Source organism: Sinocyclocheilus anshuiensis, unplaced genomic scaffold, assembly GCF_001515605.1.
Source record: "Sinocyclocheilus anshuiensis isolate Anshui unplaced genomic scaffold, SAMN03320099.WGS_v1.1 scaffold1524, whole genome shotgun sequence".
Lineage (NCBI taxonomy): Eukaryota > Metazoa > Chordata > Actinopteri > Cypriniformes > Cyprinidae > Sinocyclocheilus > Sinocyclocheilus anshuiensis.
Window position 1 is genome coordinate 603,754 of NW_015559670.1, and position 9,237 is coordinate 612,990.

Genomic DNA, 9,237 nt, shown 5'->3' on the forward strand with positions numbered 1-9,237 from the left:
AGCAGCAACCTAGTTTTCCCAGGAGGTCTCCCATCCAGGTACTGACCAGGCTCAGCCCTGCTTAGCTTCAGTGGGTAACCAGTCTTGGGCTGCAGGGTGATATGGCTGCTGGCATTAATAATCCACCTGGAGGTCTCCCATCCAGGTGGATGCTGCACACTGGTGGTGGATGAGGAGATACCCCTTGACAATGTAAAGTGCTTTGAGTGCCTAGAAAAGCACTATATAAATGTAATGAATTATTATTATTATTAATGCAGTAAACATTAATTTAACAACATTAGATGTAAGATAAAGCCCTAATGTACACAACTGATAAGAAAAAGCTAAGAAGAAACATAGTTATTTCAATGAAAAAACAAAAAAAATATGAAGTGTCATGCAGGGAATTCTGGGAGTGTCAATTTATGGTTTTTCACTGTAAATTATACAATGACTTTTTCTTTTTCACTTCCAAAAACCGTAATTTTAACAGTATTTTACTGTAAAATTACATTAAATGTAATTACAGTTATTCACCGTATATAGTATGGAAAGTTACTGATGACCAATTAACAGGTTTTTACTGTAGCATTTTTACAGTCTTTTACTGTTAAAATCACAGTCATTTTTTACAGTGTTGACTTGCTTGTGTTGTTCCTCTGCTTAAGTGAACGTGCGTTTATGACAAGCAAGAGCAGACCTGACCTTTAGAAGCTTTCGTGCTGCAGGCGGCGGCCTCATTTTTGAAAGATGCATTCCACAAAAATCATTGTTCCCTTCTAGAAAGCACCTATGTATATGCTTATATTTACCGTAGACAGGTTTCACTCCACCTAACCATAGAAACCTAATGACAGGCATTTTGACTCAATGATAATTAGCCTAGTAGAGATCTAATCCACCAACATATGAAGTTCTTGGGTTTTCCGAAACCTTTAACTTGCAGGGAATGAGATTTCATATTGAAAGGGCAAATGCTTCTTCTACCGGAACAACTAATGGTTTTAATTAACATAATATTGGCATTAGTAAGGCAAGGCAAGGCAAGCTTATGTATATAGCACATTTCGTACACAATGGTAATTCAAGGTGCTTTACATAAAAGTAAGTAAATTAATCATAAAAAAACAAGGATTTTTTTTTTTGTAGTCATACAGGACAACTTTACTTTTGTTCACTTTACTTCACAACTCAAGGGATAGTTGTAGTGAAATTCACAAAATAAAAGTTCTATAATTTTTTATTTATTTTTTTAAATGAATTGATAAAACAATGACACGAAATACAGATCTTTTTCAAATAGTTTTGTTATTTAGTACTTGGCTTTTGTTCTTTTTAAAATATTGATATTATTTAATACTTTTTTGCGTACTTGTTAAACCATGCACTCATATTGAAAAATGTAATTAATGAATACTATAAAAAATGATATAATAGAATGACACTGTTTATGTCATAAAAGTAATATAACAAATTCAGGGTGAAATGGCCAATTAGAAAAACCATGCATTATTTAATAACATGTTAGATTACAGAATAATGCCTTTTCTATGGGATTTCTTGAATATTTGGCTTTACATTTTTATTTTCAAATGGAAAAATACAAACCACACCACACAGCAGCACAGGCGTCAGAAAAGACAGTCTACGAGAAGCACTGTAGATGTCCTTAATAGATAGATTTTTATCAGAGGAAGTGGTCTGTGGGGGTGAGGATTTCAGAGGAACTAAAGGTTTTATGAGAGGGAAAACAGCATGTGAGTTATTTTCCGGACTAAATTTAGTATGCTTTTTATTAATATTATCATGTAACAAAGCTACTTTCAGGAGTAGCAACCGTCATGTGGTGACGTCTGATACAGCATCTTTCTGTGGTTCAGATCATGCCTCTAGTGTGCATGGTCAGTGGATTTCCCCAAAACTGTGAAATTCACCTGTAATCTTACATTTGTTTTGCATGCTATTAGGGTCATACACCGAAAGATGGAACTCTAAAATGCAGTGAAAATACCACGGTGTAGAACACACTATACTGTCTGTTTCGCTTCCCCTGGTTTGCTGCGTTACAAAATGTCCCAAACTTTAACTAGCCTACAAGTCTCAACTGGTGTCTTGTGAAAATTATACAGTGCCTTTTGGGAGAACTTTTGAACCAAATGTCAACTATTTTAGTTACTTGTATATTCAGTTAGTTAAGTACTTATTTTTTGATAAACCTTTTAAATCAGATCTATTTTTTTTTAATTAGGCCTAATTGATAAAACCAAAGACATGACATAAACGTCTTTTTGAAATATTTATATTATTTATTTATTTGATTTGCATGATTTTTAGACCTTGCAGTAATACTAATTTATTTATTAATTGAGTTAGTTAAATTGGTTGGTTAAGTACTTGATGTACCTTTTAATTCAGAACTATTATTTCTTTAAAATTTAATTGATCAAATAAATAGTAGAAAATAACATATTTTTACATTTATATTAATTATTACTTTTATGCATGATTTTTAGACCTTGCACTAATGCTATTTTAGTTCTTTTTATTCATTGAGTGAGTGAGTGTGTTAAGTACTTATTTTTTTTATCCTTTCACAATTAAGATCTATTAGTTTGTAAAAATGTATTGATAAAACCAATTACATAACTTCTATATCTATCTATATCTTTATAAATGTGTGTGTTTTGAAAATCTAAAAATGCAGAAGGTTTTGTGTGAGGGCTAGATTGAGGGTAAGGGGATAGAAAATGCAATACAGTTTACACCTCTGTAAACCACATATACCAACGTGTGTGTGTGTGTGTGTGTGTGTGTGTGTGTGTGTGTGTGTGTTTGTATTTTTTTCCCTTTTTTAATTATTTTTACTTTTTTTTTTCCTTGTGGGGGACGCAGCAGGCTGGTCCCCACAATGTCAAAAATTTCAGGGTTTACTATCCTTGTGGGGACATTTGGTAATGTAGCATAAACAAGTACACCCTAAAAAATGCTGGGTTAAATATAACCCAGCGCTGGGTTAAAAAGGGACAAACCCAGCTATTGGGTTGTTTTGACCCAGCGGTTGGGTCAAAACAATGAACCCAACCGCTGGGTCAAAACAACCCAATAGCTGGGTTTGTCCCTTTTTAACCCAGCGCTGGGTTATATTTAACCCAGCATTTTTTAGGGTGTACTTGTTTATGCTACATTACCAAATGTCCCCACAAGGATAGTAAACCCTGAAATTTTTGACATTGTGGGGACCAGCCTGCTGCGTCCCCCACAAGGAAAAAAAAAAGTAAAAATAGTAAATGATGAGTTGTGATCTGAAAGTGTAACAATAGGCTACAAACAGGTTTTCTGTAAGGGATAGGTTTAGGGTTAGGGGATAGAAAATATTGTTTGGTCAGTATAAAAGTAATAGAAGGGTATGGAGGCCCCACAATTCACAGAAACCTAACGTGTGTGTGTGTGTGTGTGTGTGTGTGTTTGTTTGTGTGTGTGTGTTTTCGCTCTCACTATCCTGGAATTATTGTGCGCGTCATCAATTACTTGTGTCAAACGAGGATATTTACTATCTGCAGATCATCACAAGCTTTAGACGTGGATCTGCCCTGCCTGTTATGGACTGGGCTTCAGAATGGTCTGATGTGAATCAAATATTGACTCATGACTTTATTTTCTGCACACGGATGCAAGTCTGAGCTCGCCTCAGCGCAGAACAAACAGACGACAGGATCACGTGTCTGCAGAAAACAACACTGGCGTTTTTGTGGCTTCTAGATTTTATCTTGTACTTAATTGTCATCAAAATCTGCTGTCAAATAGAGCAAATAAACGTATACAGCCGTAGATAAGATAATAATAAGAGTCATTCAGGCCTTCTCAAGTGCACAGAGACGTGAACGATTCTGTCAGAAGCTCAGATTTGTGATTCTTATCTGTAACTCTTTGCTAAATATTAGCGGCTTTGACGGATTAACCTGAAGCAACAAATGTCACATAGACCCTACAAGGTAGAACAATTTAATATTTGACAGGAATGAAAAGGAGGCTGTGAGGAATATAGTTCATTTGGATTAATTTTATGTTTAGCAAAAAATTTGTTTGTTACTCAAGTTTTGTCAACACGAACAGATAGGCTACCACATGCTGTCATGTCAAATATATATTAGCCTATACATTTTTTCGGCCTACTGATTCATCCTCAGATGGTTTTAGGTGCTCAGTGTTTAATTTGAATAAAATAATGGGACAAATAAAATAGCCTGTATACAATTGTGCGAAGAACTTTGTTATATACATGTTGCTTTTATCACAAGGTTGAATTGTGAAAAATGTTAGACTTTGATGTAAAACAGTGGGTTGTTTTAACATTCACCTGCCAAAGAAATTCACTTTAATGGATACTCAACCAAATTAGATCACAGTAATAAATCTGGCCAACTCCCTGTGTGCTAGAGTTAGAGTAAACAACAATAACCATGCGTCATGTTCTTAAAAGTAACTTTCAAGAATCCCAGACAGTCAAAAAAAAAGAATAAATCCCAGACAGTCACAAGAACAGGAGTGGTCGCGTCACATCCGATAAGAGCAGTCATTGTGAGAGAACGGCGGCCTCTACTGGAGACGTTTGGAAATGCTTCTTATCCTATGTGATGCGAGAATGAATATAGATGGAGATATTTCCATTTCCATTAAGACATTTCCAGTTAGCAGTTGTTTACAGATAATTATGGAAAATAGCACAAAAAAAAAAAAAAACTGCAGCAGATTCATTATGAAGCCAGATCCACTGAGGTATGGAGGACGAAACCTGCAAAAACAATAAATAAATAAATACACAAATAAACCACATTTTTTTCCCCTCTGCGCCACATGCTAATGAGAGGGTGTCAACTATGCAAGAGTAGGCGGATCGTGTGTGACGCGCTTGAGCGTTTGCCTGCGCATGCGTATTAACTTCATCAGTCAAGGGGACTGATTATTATCTTACACTTTTTCATAAGGCTTGTCACAGATACTGTACGGACAATACAGCTCAGTTTTTTTTATGTATCTTGCTCTGTTAAATGGAAAAAGTGACTTTACATAGGCCATACTGGATTAACACCATGCATTTCCTCTCAGCGGGAAAGCCGCGCCCCCAGCTATGACATGACCCCGACCAAGTCCATGGTTGACACCCTCTCATTAGCATGTTGCGCAGAGGAAAAATAAATGTGGAACTACATTCAGAAATAAATGAGTGATCAAAGGAAAATAGTTAGGTATTTATTTATTTGCATATTTATTTATTTATTTATTTGTGTATTTATTTATTTATTGTTTTTGCAGGTTTCGTCCTCCATATCGTCCTCCATAGGCCAGAGTATCAGAACAAGTGTGGAAAATGATGATAAAGTTAAAGATAAAGTTGTTTTTTGAAAACTTTGAAAAGCACTTATGGTTTATATAGCTGTGTCATGCCAGTTTGAGGTTCTACATACCTGTAGTTTGGGTACGTCAAACTATTTTTCCCCAACAGAAAGTCTACTGGTATCTAAAAACTAGTCCCGAGGAGCTCTGGCATCACTGTAGTTCAGTGAGACATTCAGAGAAAGTGAAACTCACTTGATCAACAAAAATATGGGCGCCTGAGATGATCAAACTCTTTAAACAACAGAATGTTTATTGAGCAATTCAAAGACGCTTGTGGACACATCTGATACTCACAGGTAAGTGACAGAAATTGAGATTGTCCTGAACATGGTTTCTAATGGAAGTTATCACTTTAATTTCCTTCTCGGTTAGAACAGATTTAATTTACACTTGAATGATCAAAATTATTAAAGCAAATGCACTTAATTGTTTGTTTGTCAGTTTATTGGTCAATATTTTTTTTGTCAAAAACAATGTATTTTTTCTTGAAAAGAGGTGAAGAACAATGGCAGAATCTTCATCAACATCAACAAAAGGAAGAGAAAACAGAAGACTGAGTATAGATGAACCTCCATGTAAGTCAATAACCTGTAAAAAATGAATTAGTGCCTGAATGATTTTCACTTTATTTATATGAAAAATATTATTTTACTTATTAAAGAAGTACAGTTCTATATTCGACTTTATGGGTTCTATCAGGCATTTCATATTTGCAACAATATCTCTGACTGTCTCCGTGTTATCAGACTGTCTCCATGTTATAACTCTTCTTGTGTTGTGGGGGCTTGGCATCCTGGTTGGAGATGCAAGTCATACAAACAATTTCTCTCTAAAGAGAGAATAGTGCAACTGAAAACAAAAAGATATCTCTCAAAATTATAACTTAAAACTTGAATCTGAGAGTATGGTGTTGTCACCTGAATGAACATAACCAAAAAAGTAATTCTGCACTCCATCCCAGAACTTCAATAACAGTGCCAACAAAAACAAAACTCTCTACGAGTCGAGGCCATACAGGGTTGCCAACTTTGCCAAACAGTTCATTTTATAGTTCATTACTCCAATACCCAAGCCTTCATTTTAAAATTGTAATGATTTAAGCTGAAACTTTTTGATCAAGTGTTTTTAAAGATATGAATTAAAGTGTGTCTGTGCTGTAGGTAGTGTAGGTGATTTATCTTCATCATTTCTTTTTCCAGCAATGTCATCCAGTGGTCCACTGACTGAGCTTCAGTGCTCTATATGTCTGGATGTGTTCACTGATCCAGTCAGCACTCCATGTGGACACAACTTCTGCAAGACCTGTCTGAATAAGTGCTGGGACAACAGCCAGACCTGCAGTTGTCCATATTGTAAAGAAACATTCAAGCAAAGACCTGATCTCAAGATTAATACCACACTCCGAGAGATCGTAGACCACTATAAAAAGAAATATATTGAAAAAAAGAAAAAAACTGAAGTTCTGTGTGACATCTGTGAGGAAAGAAAGCTGAAAGCCCTGAAGTCGTGTTTGGTGTGTCAGAGCTCTTACTGTGAAACTCACCTGCAGCCTCATTTATAGAAGGATTTCTCCTCTCTCCTGCTGTAGATTTACTCATCCCTGTGCAGCCCTACAAACACCAGGAACTGGCCTGAGATCAGTATGAAGACTCATCAGAGTCTGGAGACTCTGAGGAGAGCTCTGACTCAACTGCAGGAAACTCTACATGAGAAACTCACACAAACTGGTATGTGCAGATACATATATTTATTATCTTTTAATATCAGTAATGAAGAATGAGTCTAGGTCAAGCTGAAATAAGAGAAGTATGTGATCATGTGTTTGTGGCTCATTATCAGCACCTCACAGATGGTAAAGAGGACAGGTAATTTTTTATCTCTAATTTCAAATTCAAATTCATCTTGTACTAGAAGCTTCATCCCTGTAGCCACAACTATGAGACATTAACCAATATTAAATCAAATTGATAGGCATCAGTTGTTTAAGACGCAAACATGTTCTTCATTAGAATTTGTGTGTCTGAAATGTCTGGCTTAAAGTTCAAAGGGCTTAGTGGTGCTGGACTTTAATTTCAAGTTTCAAAACATTTCATGATGTTTTATTGTCATGTGTCTCTACGGAGCTGAAGTGGATGCAGTACTATGCATGTACAGTGTGCTGTATGAACTACACTAGATAACATTGATCTTAACGTTAATATTAAAACATCATCACAAAATCTTTGTCGGGGGAAGTTGTGATTAATATTCTGTTTTCCCAGTGGATGTGACTCTAGATCCTGATACATTTCATGCGTATCGCATCCTGTCTGATGATAGAAAACAAGTGACAGATGGAAACATTTGGCAGAAACTCTGAGACAACAAAAAGAGATCTGATAGATGTGTACATGTCCTGGGAAAGGAGGGATTCTCTTCTGGGAGAATTTATTTTGAGGTGCAGGTAAAGGGAATGACTGACTGGACTTTAGGAGTGGTCAGAGAATCCATTGACAGGAAGGGAAAGATCACACTGTGTCCTAAAAATGAATACTGGACTATGTGGCTCTGAGGAATGGGAATGAATACATTGCTCGTTCTGATTTGTGTCTGCGTCTGTATATGAGTACAGTTGAAGTCACAGCGGGTCAGTGTGTTTGTGGATTATGAGGAGGTTCTGGTCTCCTTTTATGATGTGGAGTCTGGCTCTCGTTTCTACTTTTATGCCGGTCAGTCTTTCACTGAAAAACTCTATCCATATATGCCCATGCCTACACAATGACGGTAAAAAGTTAAGCCCACTGATCATTACACATCATTATGTAAAAATGTAATGCTCAAATATTTTTTTCAGTGTTTCGTAAATGTTTGCCTTTTTTTTCTCTCATCTACACCTGACAACATGAAGTGATCTGTAAAAAGTTTACATTAAAATAAATCAAACTATGATAACCTTGATATATGCAGTTGTATAGAGGTTCAAACTACAGGTGCATCTCAATAAATTAGAATGTCGTGGAAAAGTTCATTTCAGTAATTCAACTCAAATTGTGAAACTCGTGTATTAAATAAATTCAATGCACACAGACTTAAGTAGTTTAAGTCTTTGGGTTGGGTTTTTGTTAAATGTGAGCCAAAATCATCACAATTAAAGGTGGCAAAGAAGAGACACCAAACATGCATTATTATATTTTTTCTCTTCCTTATTAATGCTGTTTCACTCTCCAATCTAGTCAATGGCAAATACACGCGCGCGCGCGCGCGCACACACACACACACACACACACACACAAAAGAGTTGGTTCGGCAGCCACCATTACATCAAAGAAGTACATGACACTACGATTCCCACAAGTCCACGCGGCGGAATGGTAAGTATGAGCGCTTCCGGGTCCTCCTCGGATTGAGTGTGTTACTGAGGCTCGAGTTCTCTGTTTTCTCGCTCTTCTCTTTTCTCTGTAAATGGCGCAATGATGTAGATAAGGAGAACATTTGAGACTCTCCATGACATGCGCTACCGGCCTCCGTCCCCGCGGGATTCGGCGTGAAGACTGTAGTGATGTTCGGTTCGCGAACGAATCGTTCGATTTAACCGGTTCTTCTTAGTGAACCGGTTGAACCAGTTCACCAAATCTGGCTGAATCATTTGAAACGGTTCGCGTCTCCAGTAAGCATTAATCCACAAATTACTTAAGTTATTCACTTTTTTAACATGTCAAACAGTACACTGACTGAACTGCTGTGAAGAGAGAACTGAAGATGAACACGAGCAGAGCAACCGGATAACGAACGTACACGCCCACTGCTGGAGCGGTTCTCGTTCTCGAGTCAAGAACCGGTTGCATCGGTTTTCGGATCACCAGTATACTGAACCTAGAA

The 9,237-nt window shown here is 36.7% G+C and overlaps 1 protein-coding gene across 1 annotated transcript in view; it reads left to right on the forward strand.

The window, feature by feature from the left end:
- The first annotated feature begins 8,755 nt into the window (after nt 1-8,755).
- The window catches only part of smim13 (small integral membrane protein 13), a 5,574-nt gene continuing 5,092 nt past the window's right edge, over nt 8,756-9,237 (forward strand). Inside the window, exon 1 of the mRNA XM_016477921.1 lies at nt 8,756-8,904. The gene's annotated coding sequence lies outside the window, so the exon portion shown is untranslated. The remainder of the gene's footprint in view (nt 8,905-9,237) is intronic.